We start from the raw sequence: 20,828 nt of genomic DNA, 5'->3' as shown, positions 1-20,828 counted from the left end.
CACCCGCTTAACCATTTTGGCTAACGGTTGTTTATGAGCCTGACTGTTCTACCTGGCAGAGTTACTGTGCAAACTCACAAAAATTCTGCCAGCGAACTGGCCCCACTATGAGGCAGCTATAGATTTTGGTTAGGACTCGCTAATGATTATAATCATTATGAATAATAATTATCATGAATAATACTTCTATCAAAATTATTACACACCAGCATAAGAAAAAGAAGAAGACCCACCTGGCCTCTCCTGGAGAATAGACCCATTTTTCATGTGGTTTCCTGGCCCATTTACACTTTTGGTCTTCAGAATCCTGCATGGCAAAGATGAGTCATATTCTGGTTAAGATTAACTCCTTTCTGTTTGTTCTAACTAACCCCATCATCCCATTGGATACCGACATTCTTGTACCATGAGAAAAGTTTCCTAGAAACTTTCCTTGTGCCGTTCCTTTTCTTACACATAAGAAATGATCTGATGTTGCAGAAAAAGCAAGAACTTTGAACTTTGGGGAGTTTGCTTACTAACTAGAGATGTGATCCTGCTACTGAGAAACAGTTCTAAACGATTGATTTCCATTGGAGAGCTTTAAGCACATGCCATTTTGAAATGGACAGACTTTTTTAAAAAAGTGGGGTGGGGAGAAGTGTTTAATTTTAGCTGGTCCATTTCAGGAGTTCTGCAAGGATTTGATCTTCGGATGCATCTGGTGGCTGGGCCAAGCGGGTGGGACCTGGCTACCTAAGCTTATTATTTTTATTTATTAAATTTATATACCGCCCATCAGCCAAAGATCTAAGCATGATGGCTCTGGCTGACATGGAGCCTAACGAACACATGTTCAGCTAATGGAAAAGAAAGCTCTCATCAAGGCAGACAGCAAAATAGGCCAGTCTCCTCACATCCTGATATTTTATTTCTTCCCCTACAGACCCAGAGAAAGATCAGGTTATAAAATCCTGAAACTTTGGGGTCAGCTCACGAATATCCTGCATCACCTCCAGCTCTCAGTTTCCGAGAAGGATGTCTCTGTTTGCTTTTTGGTTGGACTCCCTATGTCTATGTGTACAATTGGGGTGCGGGTGGAATATATAATATTCTGACTTTTCAGATGATGTTTTGGAATGTGCCAACGTACAAGCAACAATAAAAACTTTTGAAGCGGAAATGCATGTGTATGAAAACATAGAATGCCATGAAGTGTGCCAGGCAATGTGGAATGTAGCAGACAGAATGAATTAAAAATAAGAAAAGTTATTGGAGGTGGGAATGATTGAAATTTTCGTAATGTAATGATGTTGCAAATAGTGGCAAGTTTATCAGGGCATTTAAAGCACACACACCATATGGTGTAGTGGTTAAGAGTGGTAGACTCATATTCTGGGGATCTGGGTCCTCCACATGCAGCTGCTGGGTGACCTTGGGCTAATCACACTAAGTTCTCTGAAGTCTCTCAGCCCCACTCACCTCACAGAGTGTTTGTTGTGGGGGAGGAAGGGAAAGGAGAATGTTAGCTGCTTTGAGACTCCTTCGGCTAGTGATAAAGCGGGATAACAAATCCAAACTCTTCTTCTTTTTCCTGGGAACTGTAGTTTGCCCCCACAGAGCTGCAGTTCCCAGCACCCTTAACAAAACTACAGTTTCCAAGATTCTTTGAAGGGGAAATGTGTTTTAAATGTATGGTGTGTGCACAGGAAACATTTTAAAGATTGTGCTAACTGAAAATGTTATTTTATTTTAAAATTAATCTTTATTGGTTTAAAATCAACACTTATATGCACAACAAAAGCTTGAAAAAAGAAAAACCGAAAATGAAAATGAAACGAAAAAAGCACAATACATCTCATTCAAACAATACACAACAGAACAAGACATCACAAATTCACAAAAAAATGTACCATCAACGTCCGACTTCCTTGATATGGGTTCTTTGTTTTCTTAATTACTTGCCTCTATTTTTCAATTTTAGCCTTATTAAATCATGTTCGACTTCTTTATACCTTTATCAATCCTGAGAGTTATTTGAAGCATTCTAAAGTTTTTATATGGGAACACTGTTCTCTTATATATTGTCTATAGATTTTCCATTCCCTTTTGAACTTTTGGGTTGAACGATCTCTGCTCTTTTCCGTCATATATGCCAATTCCATGTATTCCAGCATTTTTACTTGCCATTCATCTTTTGATGGAGTTTTATCTCCTTTCCATCCCCTGCCAATCAGCACCCTCGTTGCCGTTGTTGCATACAAAAAGATCCTTCTTTTCTCCCTTGGGATGTCTGACACCAATATGCCTAAGAGGAAGGCTTCCGTTTTTTTATTAAACGTTATTTCGAACAGTTTTTTAAAAATTCACTGGCAATTTTAATGTATCTAAGAGCATTCAAAACATTGTTTCACTACATGAACATTGGGTGAAAACAGGCCAAACCCTACGCCAAAGGATAAATGGACATAAATCTGACATCAGGAACCAGAAGACAGAGAAACCAGTAGGAGAACACTTCAATCTCCCAGGACATTCTATACAAGATCTCAAAGTAGCTGTCTTACTACAAAATAATTTCAGAAATAGACTGGAAAGAGAAGTTGCTGAATTACAACTTATCACCAAGCTCAAAACCATGGAGGGACCTGGTTTGAACAGAGACATAGGATTCTTATCTCATTATACATGATAAAGCGATCTTCAGCCATCTCAACCCTTGCTTTTTCATGCAAAACCATTTGCAGTCGTTTTCAGTCATCAACAGCTATCAGTCAGTCAATCACCCACTTCCACCACCCTTCTGAGTGATACCCCCTCCCCACCCCACCCCTTCCCCACCCCTTCTCTACATAAGCGCCTGGGGACTCCTATTTCAGTGTATCTGAAGAAGTGTGCATGCACACGAAAGCTCATACCAAAATAAAAACTTAGTTGGTCTTTAAGGTGCTACTGAAGGAATTTTTTTATTTTATTGGGTGAAAAAGTTACTTTTCCATGTCACAAAAAGTAACTTGTGAATTGGGCCATCAAATACGGGTGCAAATGAGGCTGCGTCATCAACGGGGAAGCCAGAAAGGGAGAGTAAGACTAGATCTCCCTTTGCATGTGCTCAGCACATTGGTTCCCCTCTATTCTTGGCTATGCTGATTTGGAGCACGGAGGAAATATAAAACCTTCCAATAATTGTATTTAGGAATGTAGAAGCATCACCATAGCAACCCTTTGGGACGACAAAAAGCCCACCATAGAGAGATGGCAATATTTAGTCAGAACAACTCCAGAGAAGGCTTAACCCTTTGTGTACATATGGCAGCCACAGTTTTATGACAGCATACTGCTCCTTAATTCCTACATCCAAGTACCGTAATTCATGAAAGCTGAACACCATTTACTACCTCCTCTCATTTCGATAGTGGGCCATTAATTACTTTTTGTTGAAAAAATACTTTAACATGTCCAATACATTACAATGCAAGCTTCCAGATTACATTTTTCCATCAGATATAAATGCTCCGGGAAGAACGAAATAATTCTACATGTTATATGTTGCTTTTTAGAGGCAAGAGCAGCCAATTTGATATCAGACCAGAAGTTTGCTTTGCTTCTGTTAACACCGTTCTAATGGTAGTAGTCTGAGAAACAGAATTAAAGGTTGTCTTGTTCAAATAGTGGTTAATGTTCTTCCCCAATCTAGTTGTCCGCCTCGGTTTGTTGTTTTTTAAATGAAACAAAAAATTTCAAGGGCTAGGGCAGGTGTCGTATGTTAGCATGACAAGGAATCTGAAGGTGAGGAGAGATGAATGCTCCCCCGCCCTGGGAACGCCCCACAATTTTTTCCCTCAGGCGCTTTTCTCACCCCAATAACAGAAGTGAGCCAGGAAGGGTGAGTGAAGTGTAGGGTTGCCATATTTCAAAAACTGAAAACCCACACACCAAAGTTATTGAGCAAAGCGCATGAAGTGAAGTGAGAGGGTCCGAGAAGGAAAGGCTGGGCAGTGGGGAGAATTCAAATCCCCTTTCCTGTGTGCCCCCTTGATGTTTAAAAGCATGCCTGAGGTGAAAAGGGAACCCGTGAAAATAAGTCAACATGGCTGCCATCATCATGGCATCTAGTGTTTGATCTGCAGCAGGACACGACAAGACAATGAGCCCACCCTTGTCCTCTCCTGCTTGCGCCCCTGGAAGCATGTGCGGGTTTTTTTTTTAGTTGTTGACCTTTTTTTAGTTGTTGAGCTTTTGTTTTTGAGCTATTTTTAAGGAAATTCACCAAAAACTAGACTTCTGACATGGGTCACCAGATGTCCACATTTTCCCACATATTGATCCAAAGTGAATCAAACAAAACTAATATCATTTAGATTGCAGACGTGAGGCCACTTCTTTGCTGGCCAGGGTCCCTCCTTCCAGGAAAAAAGGGGGCGATAGTTAAGAAGCAATGACACCCCTTGCATTCCCAATCTGGCATATGGAACATAGCTGCCAAGTTTTCCCTTTTCTCGCGAGGAAGCCTATTCAGCATAAGGGAAAATCCCTTTAAAAAAGGGATAACTTGGCAGCTATGATCGGAAGGTGGTGGGAGTTTAGGAAATCCAGGGCAAGGGGCAGATGTGGCCCAGTATGACCCACCACTTGGTCATCTCTGTTATAAAGGGGTTGCCATGAACTGCATGTTATGTATTGCTACGGGGTGATAGTGGAAGGGAGAATCTCACATGATGAAAGATACTTGGAGCAATGAAATGGCAGGTGGGGCAAAAGCTAAGTCCCCCCTCCCTTTGCCTGCATCATTTCTCTGCTCTCAGTTCTCTCCTTCCACAGCAGCTTTTAAAAGAAAAGAACCACAGCCTTGGGGGGACTGTTAACATGTAATAAATAGCCCCTAAGAATCATCATGCGATAACAGCATTCCTGAATATTTCTACAATGAGTGCAAAACTACAATGAGTGCCAGTAACAGCAGTCAATTGCATATTGTATTTCATTTCCACAATATGGGTCTCGGTATTATTTACACAGGTGACTTACTGTGTTGAAGGATCCATCAATAATGATAAAACACAACAACAAAGGGTTTTGTGGCAGCAAGTCCCAGCAGTTTTATTACGGCACAAGCTTTCAAAGACAACAGCCCTCTTCTTCAGATGCTTACCCTCCAACATAGGGACACTTGGAGGGGTCTGCAGATGTGTAATAAAGTGTCTGAAAGAAAGACCCAGCAAAGACTCCATGGCAAAGCAATGCAACTCTTCCAATCCAAATTCTGAGGGTTCCAAGCTCAGCTCTATGAGTTGCTCATCAGCTGAGACATTTTGATTCAGCCACAGTCACATTTATGAGCTCCTTCAAATGGATATCATAGTCAGTTCCCAAATGAGATAAGGAGATACCGGTAGATGCACACCCTGGACAGATAAGTAGCATTCTCATAACAGGGAAAAGCATGCTAGGATCCTTTAAAAAGAAAAAGAAAAAAGCAAACCCACATTTTCTCTTCGCATGCTCAACTCCCATAGCCAACTGAGAATTTGTGGCTGGGAGCTCACTAAAGTATATCTACACAACAATATACACCAGCTTTATACCAGAATGCCGAGATAATGCTGAGAATTGCAGACCCTCCAAGTGTCCCTATTTTCCAGGGATGTCCCTGATTTAAGGAAGCCATTGTGGTTTCTGATTTGATCCCAGAATGTCCCACTTTTCCAGGGCCGGCTCTAAGGCAAGCCCGGGTGGCGCAGGGCGCCAGGGCGCCGGGCCACCAAGGGGGCGCCACTGCGCGCTGTGCCTGCCCACCCACTGCGGTGAGAAACGGGGTGGGGGGCACCGGAGCGATCATCGCACCACGGTGCCAGGGCGCCTGACATGTTTAGACGGCCCTGCACTTTTCCTTAGGATGTCCTTATTTTCACTGGAGAAATGTTGGAGGGTGTGGAGTTATCCGACCCCCGAGCTGTCTAAAGGCAAACCTGTATAGAGAAGTTATTTTTTTTAAGTGCCTGATGCTTTATTATGTTTTTATATATGTTGGAAGCTGCCCTGAGTGGCTGGGGTAACCCGGTAAGATGTGTGAGGTATAAATAGTAAAAATTTCATTATGGGACGGGATGTCCCTATTTTCATTGGAGAAATGTTGGAGGCTATGGAATTGAACAGAAAGTTGTGACTGTAGAGCACATATGTCTTAAGGGTCTTGTTCTCTAGGTCTGTATAAGAGTCTCCCCACATACTTGGACCCATTTACCTCCACACTTCCCCCATAAAAAGGCCGCAAAGCTCTTCACAATTGGGGACGGGTTGGTTTGCTGCATGCAGTTAATCTTTTTGCTGTCGTTGCGCAAGGTTCCCAACAAGAGACAAAGGAGCAAAACTACAACGTTTGCCATTGTAGGGACGTGACAAACAGCGGGGAATACCCAGTCAACAACATGACTTGTTGCCATGGAAGTGACCAAAAACACACACACGGCCCTCTTAGGGTTTTGGGGGCTGGGTGGCGGCAGCAGCAGCAGCAGCAGCCAGGAAGTTTGCTCAAATTACAGAGATTTGCATTTAGGAGGGAAAAAATAGCCCCTGCTACTCCTCGCCAGACAACCTGTACTGAATTAAGTGTTATATTATAGGCCTCACATAACTGCAGCAACCACAGTGACGTCCTGCGGCTTTGCAGACTTCCGAAGTAAAACACTGTTTAATGTCTGTGTGTGTAGTGTTGCCATGGCGAGGAGTGTGTGTGTGTGTGTGTGTGCCTGTGTGTGCGTGCATGCGCAGCCTGCTTATCACAGGGAAGGAAATCTGAGCTCAGCCAGGGTTTGACGCAAGCCAGGGACGATTGGGTGGCTGACAAAAACACGCAGAGGAAGTAATTCCTGGGTTTGCCTCAATCTTCTGCTGGGAAAAGGTGCAGCCGGACAGTGGAGGAATGGATGGGAGGCTTTCCAGCCATGGACTTTACTATTCGGGATTGCCACTGGGAACAAGAGGAAAAAACAAAACCAAGCCACAAGCCACCGGTGCAAATGAATATAGAGAGGGCAGGGGAAATCTGACCCAAAACAAGTTGAAATGGCACTGGCTTGCCTTCTCACTAATTCTCACAGGGCACCCTCCAACATTTTTCTGATGAAAATAGGGACGTCCCATTCCATAATGATAATTTTACTATTTATACCTGACACATCGTACTGGGTTGCCCCAGCCACTCTGGGAAGCTTCCAACATATATATAAAAAAATCAATAAAACATTAAACTTTGAACAACTTTTCTATACAGGACTGCCTTCAGATGGCTCATGCGTCAGATAACTCCATACCCTCCAATATTTCTCCAATGAAAATAGAGACATCCTAAGGAAAAGTGGGATATTCCAGGATCGAACCGGGACGGCTTCTCCAAATCTAGAGACACTTGGACAGTGCATTTTTTCGGGGGGGCACAGGGGTACTCATACCCCTAAACATTTTGTGAATCTAAGTTTGGCCTCATTGAGGGGCAGTATTTCAATATGAATGGGAAAATGAGAGTACCCCTAAACATTTTTAAGGGGGGAGGGAAAGCACTCGGACGGTCTGTGTGCAGTTCATGTTCATTCACACTGAGACCGCTGCAGGGAAACCTCTTGGTGGATGGCTGTGGCCACCCAGCCCAAATTCAGCAGAGTTCATGAAAGCATTGTTATTATTATTCATTCATGCATCTACCCCACTCACTTATTAAGTGGAGGGCGGGGAGGGGTTATAACATCACAATGGGTGCGAAGGTGAGAAGAGCTGAGGCTTCCCCCTCCGATCTCACTGGGCCACATTCCGTGGCTCCAGGCACTCACCTCCCCAGCCTGGTCCACTTCTGGTACTATAGCTGAGCTGAGCTCTGGAAAACGTGCTCGAGGGAACACAGCATACAAGCGGGGTTCTGATGTGGTAGAGGGAAGAGAATTATTATTATTATTATTATTATTATTATTATTATTATTATTATACCCCACCCATCTGGCCGGGTCTCCCCAGCCACTCTGGGCGGCTTCCAACAGAAGAATAAAACACAATAATCTATTAAACATTAAAAGCCTCCCTGAACAGGGCTGCCTTCAGATGTCTTCTAAAAGTCTGGTAGTTGTTTTCCTTTTTGACATCTGTTGGGAGGGCGTTCCACAGGGTAGGCGCCACCACCGAGAAGGCCCTATTATTATTATTATTAGATATGCAACAGTTACATAAAATGAGAATTAAAAGAAAACAACAGTATATGTTCAGGAGACAAACGTTTCTGAATATATTAGCAAAGTTGTGTGTCGTTTCTATTAAAGCCATAAACATTTTGTCCTAAAAATGAGACACCCCTCTCGCTGCTTAATCACGGACCAAAACGAAAACACCCGGCAGCTTCTACCACATCTAGCTTGGCCCTTATTGGAGCTTTAACCCACTGCTTGGGTCAGTCGCCTCACCGGTTCGCACATCATGCTAAACCAAACCATGGTTTCTTGGGAACGAGCAACTGCATGAGTGAAGATCGCAGCTGTTCTGCTCCTCCGCCAATCCTGATGCCATGTTTTGGCTTAGAGTTCCGCCGCGTCCCATGGACAGGAACAGTCCCAAACAGCTGCTTAATCTGAACCGAGCTCAACCTCTGTCTGTGTGATAAGCACATTCTTTCATCTACCAGCGCTTCACTTCCCAGCTGTGATGTACCCAGTGCTATTTTTCTAGAAAAAGAAGCGCCAGAACTCACCACGAACACCTCCCTTATTCTCTTACAATGGCAATGGCGCTCACCTGAATGGAGTTCTGGTGAATTCTGACTGAAAAAAAGCCCTGGTTGTACCCATGCCTTCTGTGGGAAAGTGTGTACTGTAACATAGTGGGGGGGGGGGGTTAAAGAACACTGTCACTATTCCTTGTGCCAATTTTGTTTGTGTGTGGCAGTGGGATTGTTTGAGAGCAATATATTTTGTGGTTTTATATTTTGATATTGTTCTGTGAACCGCCCTGAGACCTCCAGGTATAGGGCAGTTCATATATAAATTCAATGATAAAATAATATAAAGTTTATAAACAAACAAACAAACAAACAAATGCTGCTCTAGACAAGCAGAAGCCCTTACGAGTTGCTTCCATTTCTAGAATTGGCACATGCCTACAAGGTGACGCCTGCAGAAAAACAAAGAATTGTTTTATTTAATTTATTTTATTCATTTTTAAATTCTGAACTTCCTGCCATCCTCATCCTCCAAGGTGGGAAACAATGGGGATGGGAAGCCGAACCCAGAGCAGCCTCCCCGCAGAAGTACATGTTGGCACAAATAACTTTGCCATTCAAGAAATGGCCGCACCCAAAGTAAGGGGAGAAGTTGGTAGCAGGGTGGAGTGAGCTAAGCAAAGGCCTGGGGCCCCGGGGGGGGGGGAGGATGATGTGTCTCTTCTGGGGATACGCAGATGGCTTCTGTGCTTTGTGGAGAAGAGAGGAAGCAGGGCAGGGGTAGGCTGAAAGTGCACTGGTCCTCTGGTTAACTACTGGAAACTGCTAGTTTCCGAGATTCTTGCAAAAAAAATGCTGCAACGGATAGCTCTTACGCTCTTAAGAAAGAGTGTTTGGTACTCAGGATAACTTAAAACAGAGAATAAAGGTAGTTCTGCTGGCCCATAAGGGGGGAAAAAATCCAAGGTCCATGTTAGAGCAAGGCCTTTGTTAGACCAACCAAAATGCCATAAAGTAATGTGTCAGCTTTGGATTTCCCCAGAACTCTTTTGGTTGGCTTAATGAAGGCATTGCCCCAATATGGACTTTGGAATTAATACAGGGGGAACTATGCACTAACCGTTAAAAGAGCCCAAGTACAGTACAGTCACTTCCCTTGCAAAATTAGAATACAGCGGTGCATTTGAACAGGACAAAGTGGGCACATGAAGTGCACCACACATGCCTGAAATTAGCCCTCTTTCTCTCGCATGCGAACACCATAAATCTTTGATCTTCACAGGAACACACTTTGGGGAAGGCAACTACTGCGAAAAGGATTTATGACTGAGGTCCAGGACTGCTGGGCAGCACAGAGTATGTGACTCAGCACTGGACTGAAAGACCAAAGGAGGCACCTACGGGACGGGGCTCAAGGCAGCCTCTGAAGACTCTGGCTCTTTGCAGCCGGCCCCAAGCCTGCGCAAGGCCCTTCAAGATGCTGTCCATAAATAGAGAGCGTTCGGTGAAGGAATTGCAGGGAGGCCGATGGGGGCAACGGTGCAGGTAGGGGTGTAAAGAGAGAGGCACCAGAAGTTGGACAGAACAAGTGACATTTCATGCGCATTTTGAAATATTTGGTACTCATCCTAAAGGCGATGGCCACAGTTTTATCCTTGGTGTGGGAACACAGCACTTTTGGCACTGAACTTGGGTTCCTCTGTGCTGTTTTCAATGGATGTTTTAACAGGAGGTTGGGGTGGGAAATGGCATGGTGGAGAGACACAGGATTTGGGGTAGGGGTTGAACATACCGTAGAGGTGCACCAACACACTTTTTGCTCTGATTCTGTTTTTGTTTATACGGTAAAAGGTAAAGGTAAAGGGGCCCCTGACCATCAGGTCCAGTCGTGTCCGACTCTGGGGTTGCGACGCTCATCTCGCTCTATAGGCCAAGGGAGCCGGCGTTTGTCTGCAGACAGCTTCCGGGTCATGTAGCCAGCATGACAAAGCTACTTCTGGTGAACCAGAGCAGCGCATGGAAACGCCGTTTACCTTCCCGCCGGAGTGGTCTCTATTTATCTACTTGCACTTTGATGTGCTTTCGAACTGCTAGGCGGGCAGGAGCTGGGACCGAGCAACGGCAGCTCACCCCGTTGCAGGGATTCGAACCGCCAACCTTCTGATCAGCAAGCCCTAGACTCTGTGGTTTAACCCACAGTGCCACCTGGGTCCCTTTGTTTATACGGTACATCAGTTTAACTCCCCCGGCTTCCCTCAAAGAATCCTGAGAATTGTAGTTTGGTGATGGTGCTGAAAATTATCTGTTTGAGATCCCAGCCTTTCAATGGCCTGCACATCCCAGAACAGGCCTCTAGTACTGTAGAGATTTGTAAGGAAGAGAAATTTCTGCAAGTGTAGCCTCATCATTCTACAGGGCTGAGAAAAGCTGCATTTGCTGAAACTCTTGTTGTTAGCCAGGCTAGTGGTTCTTTTTGCTGTCCTGCATGAACCAACACACTGCATGAACCTCCCCTTGTATCTAATTCTATAGTGAGAAGCATAACAATATAGCACATTGTCTGACCTGAGAATTAACTAGTTGGTTGGCATCCATCTGTCTCCGGAGACAATGGAGGAGTGTGCCTTTGGAGGTGAAGTCAAACCATTGGAGAGTTACCAGGCCTGCTGTGCCTGTACACACCAATAAGGGAGAGACATGTTTTGTTGCAGGTGAGGCAGATGAAGGCATTGGATTGTGCCGATACATGTTACCAAGGCATTTCTTCTTTCTGTACTCCTTCCATGGTCATTCCCCCTCTGGTCATTGTTGTGGCTACATGACCTGCCTGTGTCCAGGCACTGCAGATGTCTGCAAGGTATTTCCACAAGGCAGGGTTAATGTTACCAGCCTTCATGGCATCTTTGTAATTTAGACTAGGTGTCTGCCAACAGGCCTGGGGCCTGAAGCCAGCACATCCTTTGGGTCCTGCCATCTTCCCTTCTGTGGACATGACCAAGCCAGCAGAGACATCACTGAGACAGGGGTGTGAACATGCTGGAAATGTGGCTTGGGACAGCACATCTTTGTTTGAGACTCTGTCCTGTTGTGTGATGCAGCACATGTGAAAGCCGTTGAAGCATTGCTCCAGGCAGGTATAAGTTGCCCACATCTCATTCCCATAAAGCAGCATGTTCAATACACAAGACTGGTAGATCTTCATTGTGGTCGATAGCATCACAGTCTCCCATACCGTTTTGGAGAGGCAAGTCATTGCTGTAGCTGCCTTGCCAACATGCTTGTCCAGCTCAGAGTCGATGGATAGGTTGCTAGTTATGGTGGAGCCCAGGTAGACAAGATCACCTACCACCTCAAGCATGTGGTCACCAATGCTGATGCGTGGAGTGATGGTGACATCTTGACCCAGGATGTTGGTCTTCATCAAGCTGATGGTGAGGCCAAACTCCATGCAGGCTTGGGCAGAACAGCTGGTGAGTCTCTGTAGAGCTTCCTCAGAGCACGCTGTCAAGGCTGCATCATCTGCAGACAACATCTCACAGGGCCCACCGCACTTTTGTCTTGGGTGGAGACGTGCCAGGTTGAACAGGCCTCCATTGCTCTTCGAATGGATGTACACACTGTCTTCTGTTGAGCTGAAGGCATCTGAGAGCAACAGGGAGAAGAACATGCCAAAGAGAGTTGGAGTGAGAACACAGCTCTTTATAAGGAAGGCGTCCAAGGATGAGCCATTATACTTGGTGCCGTGCATGTTTTCGTGGAAGGGCATGATCATCTCATGGGGTTTAGGTGGGCATCCTATCTTATTGAGCAGGAGCAGTGTGAAGAGTCTTTTTCAGCTGATGAGGTCAAAGCCCTGTGTCAGGTCTATGAAGGTGATTTGCAAGGGGCGTCTCTGCTCTTGGCACTTCTCCTGCAGCTGATACAGTGATCAAATCATGTCAACTGTTGACCTCAGAGCTCAAAAGCTGCCTTGTGACTTGCACAGGAGCCAACTCCTAGGAGCCAAGGTCCCTTCGCCCCCCCCATAAAATATTTGAGGGACCCTGCCCCCCAAAGTTAATGGCCATGGCCATTCAAATTGTGTGTGTGACATATTGTGATTAATTATTTTTATTATTATTGATATTTTATTCAAGTTGGCACCCCTGGTGACTCAGGATAGACCCTGTCAGCGAGTGAATGTAATCTGTTGAGAACTACATGGGTTAAGGCTTTCCCCACAGTACTCAGCAGGGAGATTCCATAGTGGTTGTTACATGCTAGTAACCTTTCTTCTGGAAGAGGACCACAAGCTGGAGTCGAGCATGTCTTGTGGCATGGATTTTGCCTCTCAACACTGTAAGAGAAGGCTGTGGAGCTGAGAATTGACTGGAATATTATTTTCTCATTTTCATTTTAAACTTCCTTCCCTTTTGCAGCTGAGTTTGGGCTCCGGGTGGAGATCAGAAGGTTCTTGGCGATGACCCTTGAAATATGGGAAGAGGCGCTGTGAATTTGTCACAATCACAGCTTGCCAGACCCTGGGAGACCTTTGAAATTCCTGACACGAGGGATACTGGGATGCAAGACTCACAACTTTGTCAAAAACTATCAATTTGTGACGGTTTCATTTGGTAACGACCACAAGGAAACAGCAGTTCACAACTTTTCTCAGACTTGCTACTGATGTCTTGGAACGAAACTAGGGGTGCTGCCTCCAAGCTGTGGGCCCTACAAACTGATTCTGAAGCAACACAACAGAGCTCTCAGGGTCAAAGGCAGAAAAGATTGTTCACGAAGATCCGTATCTGACTCATGAACCTGAACTTGTTTCAGCTCTACATCCTCTTGTCTGTACCCAACCCCAAAAGTACATGCCAGATGGCTTCAACCAAAGGCGGCTCTTTGGATTGACTCTCTGAACAGCCAAAATACGTACAACCAAGGGAGCACATAATCCAGTAAGAACTGGTTCTGCGCAAGCTTCTTTGAAATGACTCAGAGGTGGGGCTGCACCCATAATTAGCGCCAATCCTTAACTTTGCATCTTGATGACCCAGAAGAGCAGTAAATTCCACGAAATATGAACTGGTTTTGTTCATATTGCAGCTGCTGAGTCCTGGGGAGCAAATTAGTCTTGCTACACTGGACCATACCAGGGGAAGCATGTCTTGGTTACCTCTAGCCTTCCTTATCTACACAATACTGAGGCTCTGGTAGGAATTCAGTATGGGCTGGAAAATGTCTTTAACCGTCATTAGAAAACAATCAGACCAAGTAAAGTCAAAAACTGGAAAACTTAACTTTTTGACAATCTACTCGCAGAGTTCCTCAGGACAAGCAAGCAAGGCATATTAAACACACATTTCTCAGGACGCACCAATCATATGTAGGGTTCATTGGTCCCAGAAGTGGCTGAGACCTGGTTCTCACAGAAATGGTAAACCAGTAGCTAATCTTTATTCCCTTTAGATTGTCCAGATGGCAGAATTATTTTTGTATTGACACACACAGTCCTTGCACATGGAGAACTAACATGTCAGGGAGGAGGTTAGGCTAGAAGTGAACCGTTTCCTCTCACATCAAATTTTGTACATGCAGACAATTTTTTGAACAGTGAAACCATTTGAGGCATGTGAACCCCCAATGGCAGCCAAAAGTGCAGGCCAGGCCCAGATCGACGGCCTCTGTGAGAACCAGGCCTGAAAGACAGGATACGCAAAATTGCATTTCTGTCCCAGGTCAAAAACGATCCTTTCTGGGTTTCAAAAGGAAACACGGTGGAAAAGAGAAAACAATACAGTCGGCACCCAGTCGTTTTGGGATGAGAATCCAGCTCCAAACAGCATATGCTACGTTCCAGCAGTCCACCCTAGAGACCGGCAAGTCTCCGTGTGTCCTAGAATAACCTTGATTTCCCCCTCCCCTTGAAACCCAGAATCATTTTGACTCCCTAAATACCGACGGCCTCAGCCCCAAATACCATGAAGCAGGAATGTTGGCTGCCAGTTTGCAGACATGAAAGGGTGTTATTCCTATTCCACACACACATTACAGTAAAGAGGCCCCTCCTACGTCCTGTCTCATCTGTCTGCCCTCACAATAACTGGCCTGGGAGGGGCTAAGGTTTTAAAAAGGATTTCCCTTCTTTGACTAAAAGTCAGTGACTTTCGGTGGTAAGTTCCCAGCTCAGACTCTTGGCAGCTAGATACTCTCTCTCTCCCTCTCTCCCTCTCCCTCTCTCTTATCTTCTTGCCCTTTTTCTCTCTCTCTCTCTTTCAAGGAGGAATTATACAGCAACTGGGACCTTCCTACCAGGAACATTCAGATTGCTAGGTAAGCGCTAACTTTTTTGTGGTTTTTCTCTGTGTCTTGCAAACTGGCTCTTCAGCTACAATTTTTTTAAAAAAAGTATTTCAGCATGTGTTGTGTGTCATCTAGAAATTGCTCCCCACGGCGGCAAAATGTTCTTGGATGGTGTTTGGTTTCATAATGAAGGGGATTTGCGTCATAAATCTCATTCACTTTCTTTAAAAACTGTAATTCAGAAGGCAGCTCGGGGAAAATACGGTGGGGGAATTCTTCTACTGGGGGCCACGTTTAGGACTTGCTGCTGGTGAAAAGCGGGAGTTTATCACAGTTCTGGGGTCTTCCTTTGACCGTGGACTGGCGTAGTTGAGAACCATGCCTGACACACCCCAAATCCCCTTGAAGTGTTTCACTAGGGAGAAAGAAAGAAAGAAAGAAAGAAAGAAAGAAAGAAAGAAAGAAAGAAAGAAAGAAAGAAAGAAAGAAAGTTGGTTAAACTGCATTCTTGATCTTTAAATCCTAACAGAAGCCCCTTCAGGAAGAAAGACTTTAGCAAGTGCAAGTTTCCTCTGCTAGGCGCATACGTGAATTTGCTTAACCCCACATTGTCAATAGCAAGTACAGCTGGTATAGGCAGAAGGCACCTGCCCCTTTTTACAGCAGGCCTTTCTGGCCACTTCCAAGTGTGCTCTGGCTTTTGTAAGGCTTTTGTAAGTGCCTGTCCAGAGAAGGCATGCAGCAGAATGTTCGTCCTGCAGGAAGATTCTGCCTGGGCGGAAATCTGCATTGATGATATGATTGATACGGTACAATTTCCCCTTAACCCGGCGTGGCAAAATACAGTGGGGGGGTTGATGCGGACGTTCCAGACACCGCTTGAGAGGACAGACCTTCTCCTGGAACATGCTAGTTCCCAGACGCGCATGGTCCTTGTCTCCGTGATAAGCTCCTTTCCCGTGCGTATGTGTATGAGATGTGGGGAATTGTGGTATGTTGAGACAACTTCATTCGGGTTGAAATGAAGAGCGTCCCCACACAAGCAGCAGGGTGCAGGTAAACAATTCTTGATGAATCTGGCAAACAAAGACAAAAGAGAGAGAGAGAGAGACATAACTTTGGCTGGGAATGTTGAGTGGCTTCCCCCTCTGTTGAGTCTCCTTTGAGGTTGTATAACCGCCCACAGCTAAGTTATATAAGGACAACTGGAACATGATGAGACATCATTTTTGGGTGGGGACACTTCCTCGTCAGTGGTACCCTCAAAATGGCACCAGTAGCACACTCTGCCTGGCTCACACACATCGGGGGGGAATGATTCATTCTTTCCCTTGTAGATTTTACTTCTCCATTTTCCGCGTGAAATCGCTTCTGCCGGGACGGACGTTCCTTTGCAAATTTCAGGGCCACTCCCTTTCATATTTTCCATTCTTGAAGCCCAGACATGCTTGTTGATAGTAGACTTGTGGCATTGCTGGTGTTTGCCCGGGGACAGGCAGAGAAGTTTCACAGAATGGCGAGTTTATATATCGACGCTTTTCTTCCTTTCGTTTTGGTCTGCAGTTAGTCACATAACGAGGATCCCCCAACTTTTCACTATTAAGGGTGGCCAAAGACATTTGGTGCCTGGAGGGAGGAATTGCAAGCTTGAGCAAAATGACTTCCCATCAGGCTTGCGTAGGGGAAAGTGTGCCCCATTGGGAGACAGATGTGTATCAGATCTTTCTGCCACCCCCCACTTGCCTCATTGAAAGACTCCATTTGTTCCGTTTAAGATTATTTCATTACCCCTCTCTCTCTTATTTATATAAAAGCTGCCTTCCTTTATATAAAAAAGCCTTCCTTTGCACAAATTCAGTTTGGGGTAGAGTAGCTGTACTGGAGGGGAGGGCTGTTTAACCCTTTCCCTCTGGGCTAGCATCCCTAGGCAAATATATATATACAAGTACGTTTTAAATTGTGAGCTTTAAAACGATGGCGGGACATCCATTCATGGCTCTTACTGCGTCACATGCGTTCTGGCCCTAAGCATCTTGGAGATGATTCCTGGCCGCTCGGGTCACTTCTTACCGCTAATTCACATTCCTAGGGAGTCTAGTTTCAGAGGTAGAAGCTACAGCCAGGTTGGAATATGGAAGAAATCTAGGATTCCCCTCCTAAAAGAGGGGGAAAGGAATAGGTGAAACCCTACAAGCCCTTGTGGAAACTTGTGAGCATGTCAGGATGTGAGCATGATGTACTTCGATGGAGGCTGAAGCGAGGAAGCGGATTTTAGCAGTGGGGACACCTGCCATGCCGTCCCTTTTCCAATTGATCGGCCCTCCTCCCATCACCACTGCTAATCGAATAACACAACATTGTGACCGGCCGGATCCTTGTCTTCTGAGCTGCATGTGTTTAATGTCTCTTGAGTTTTCCGATCATGGGGGAATTATTAATGGACAGTATATGTGAAGGGCCTTCTCTTTTGCAAGAGGGTAAGGATTCAGGCATCAACACAAGAGGTGCCGTTCCTCTCTCAAGGCACAACACTTTATAAAAGGAGGAAGGGAGGGGGATAAGTGTTTGCCCCCTGGTTGCCCATTCCTTTCCCCTGATGGTTAACAAGTAAAGTGTAGCACTATTATTCTTACTATTGCCAACAATTACTTACTTATTGATTCGTCCATTTATTTTCAAGTGCCCATACCCACAAGGCACTATGCAAAGTTCTTTTTGCATTTTATATAGTGTTAAACTCCAGTGCAATGCTGTGGCAAACGCGACACCCGTATAATTCTAAAGCGGCATATCCTCAAAGTTTCAGGCTAGAGGAACAATTGCTAGCCAATGAATGCAAGGCAGGGCTGCAAGCTTTGCTCAGGTTAATTGGTAGCTTCCCCGTCAGCTTGAGCTTTTGTCAATTAACTGGTGGAGGACAATTTACATTGGTGAGGGTCAAATTTTAATTGGCGGGGCAAAGGATTATTGGCAATTCTCCCCCCCCAAAAAGCCCCACACTTTTTATTTTTCAAGTTTTACACTACAGCTTGGACAAATAAATACATTGCAAACTGTACAAAGAGATGAAAAATTACTATATATAGGTTCGGAGTGGTGGGAAATTACAGCAATTATATTTAAAATGACATTGTTCACAATTTTAAACTGATTAAAAAGATTTCAGAATAATGTTTTTGAGATTTTGATTCTGGTGTATTAATGTAATAGGGCATAAAAAAATTGGTCTTTGTCTGGTTGATTACATTGTAAATTATGTCACAATTCCTTCAAAATCCCCAAAGGAAGATTTTATTAAAATACAAGTTGATTTGAATTTACTGAATCGATTGGTTTTAAATGACAAATAAACAGTCATCTACAAATTCTTTTAATGACTGGACAGCCCCCATACAAGGGTACCGACCACATTGTCATGCCGAAGGATGGAAGTCCGGCCCCTGCTGGCAAAGGGCTCGCGTTTGCCACCCCAAATTGTTTCTGCTCTTGGGAACAGAATTTTCACGTCCCGCCCTGCTTGCTAACATCAAAGTGTCGAAACAAGCATGTACGTCGAGAACCCAGGCCGCGGCTGTTGCGGAATCACCATGTATGGGTGTGTTGCACATGGCGGAACGGCTTGTGTGCGTTGTGGTGCCGTTGTTGTTGATGATGTTTGATTCCAGACACCATGTGGAACCATAGTGGGACAGCATTTCTGTCATCTGTTTGATGCCACCCTAAATACCTTATATGGTATTGAATATTACAAGAAAAACATGGACTTGAGAATATGCCTTTCCTCCCAATAATTCCCCTTCCCTTTGCCCTGCTCCTAACCTCTCCAACGTATCCCCTCTTCTCTTGATGCCTGGGAGGTGTTTGCAAGATAAGCTACTCATTCACCTATTTGCTCTGGAAGCTAGGGTGTTACCTTGAGATACCACAGCGACTGGCACCATTAATAACATATAGGTCAGCGTACCAAGATCATTTGCCCGCATTTGTCTGCATTTCTTCCTCTGACCCTCTCCTCCGGCCATAACCTTTCTCTGCAGTCCGTTAGATGGGCTGTGTGTGTGTGTGTGTAGACTGCTTTTTGACACGGGTGCTTCATATTTAGAACCAGGGCCTCTCTGTGTGAAGGGGGACAAAGGAACCCCTGCATAGACCTTCAGATCGTGTTGGAAAGTTGATCCAGTAGGCTGACAATTGGTGCTTTTAATATACCACTGCCCAGCTTATGTGTCTGTCTTATTGCTAAAATCTTCAAATTGGGCATGCCAATCAGAGAGGGGAAAACCAGGCATGGGTGCAAAGAAGGAAGCTAGTGGAGGAGAGCTGTACATGCGTGACCCAAGTAGTACTCGATGACTGTAGAGAATCTTTCAACGGCCCTTATCCATGGCAGAGATGGGCCATTGCAGAGACGCCAGGATTAACTGAGCATTCACAGATGTACAGGCCGGTTCCTGCAACTGGCCAGCCTTGGGTTGCAGAGGTAGTACAGTATAGGCAATAGGCAAAATGAGGTTTCAAAATCAGGGCAGGCTGGGAGGCAGGTTTCAGTGGGAAAATAAACCACAGGGAAAATTTCTTGCAAGCTCCATAGAAGTAGACCGCAGCTGGGCAAGAGCACAGCAGTTCACTCCAGTGGGGCTTGGGAAGGAGAACTCCGCCATGGTTTCTACCCCATTGTCAGTTCGTGGGAAGGGATTTTTTTGGATTTGGATTTTTTTGTTCCAGGCACTTAAACGCTTTCGCTTGTCCTTGTGCATATGAAGTGGCCTAGTGGTCTCTATGCAGACCTTGGGTGTGGCAGATCTGGTATTTTCCACTGGCTTTGGCACTCAGCGAGAGCATGAATGAATCACCACGGCCCTGCCTTCGATGGCTGTTTCCCCCTCCCTACTCCCAGTTAATTCCTGCTTTGCATAATATCATTGAGAACGGGTGTTATACAACACGCTATAGACGCAGACTTGCCCATGTAAGGTTCACAGCCCAAGGGCTCGGGGTGGGCAAAAACTAGCAGCGCCCCACCGAAGCCATGCTCAAGTCTACAGCAGCACCAGAGGTGTGGCTCTCCATGTTGGCATCCATCTGTCTCAAGAGACAATGGAGTGCGCCTCCGGAGATGCAGTCAAACGGCAGTGTGTATGGAGGTCCTGGGCTGCCCAGGGGACAATACCCAACTCTCGGCGTTGTTGATGTGGTCCAAAGGCAAGTGTCGAGTTTTGCTGCTTTTCTTTTGAGGAAAATTTATGTTGGTGGATCCTCACCCCCTTCCCAAGTCAGTTTCGACAAGACCCTCTCTCCCTAACACCCATCATTTTGTTAGCAATGGTAGAGCAAATTCCTTCCCTTTTCTACTACTTAATGACTGCATTCAGCCAAAATCTGGGCAAAATCTTTAAGGGATCTTCAGAAGTCCAGGAAAGGGTGGGAAGAATGGTGGGAAGACCTTCTTTGTGCTGAGCTCTGTGTGTCTTTGCTTACTGTTGTACATTGCTGCTGGCACAGATTTGTGGGGTTGTTTTTTTGGGGGGAGGGTGTAAGATAGCCGCCACCATCTTAGCTGATATCTGCTTGTTGAAAAATGATGGAGGTTATCGGAGTTTTGAATCTGTTTTTATTTTCACGAATTTTGTTTATTTGTTGGTTTTAGTAATACCATTTTTAAAAATATACTTACGGTTTTTATTGTTGTTAAGTCACTTTGTGAGGCTTTCCTCGGAGCAGCGGCACATAGATATTTTAAGATAAATGCAAAATAAAAATAGGCAAAGGGAAGCACAAATCATTGACTCGCTTGTCCCTTGCCGAGTCCCTTTTGGGCTCAGCGGGGATTGTAACTTGAAGAGGGTGATCGTCTCATCTGCTAAAA

At 45.1% G+C, this 20,828-nt stretch overlaps 1 long non-coding RNA gene across 1 annotated transcript in view; it reads left to right on the top strand.

The window, feature by feature from the left end:
• Window positions 1–14,690: 14,690 nt before the first annotated feature.
• LOC118097724 (uncharacterized) overlaps window positions 14,691–20,828 on the top strand; it is a 45,488-nt gene continuing 39,350 nt past the window's right edge. The window contains exon 1 of the long non-coding RNA XR_015947147.1: window positions 14,691–14,992. This is a non-coding gene — a long non-coding RNA (uncharacterized LOC118097724). The remainder of the gene's footprint in view (window positions 14,993–20,828) is intronic.

Source organism: Zootoca vivipara, chromosome 15, assembly GCF_965207765.1.
Source record: "Zootoca vivipara chromosome 15, rZooViv2.hap1.1, whole genome shotgun sequence".
In the NCBI taxonomy this organism is placed as follows: domain Eukaryota; kingdom Metazoa; phylum Chordata; class Lepidosauria; order Squamata; family Lacertidae; genus Zootoca; species Zootoca vivipara.
The sequence above is the reverse complement of the archived record's forward strand: the minus strand, read 5'-3'. Positions and strand labels throughout refer to the sequence as shown.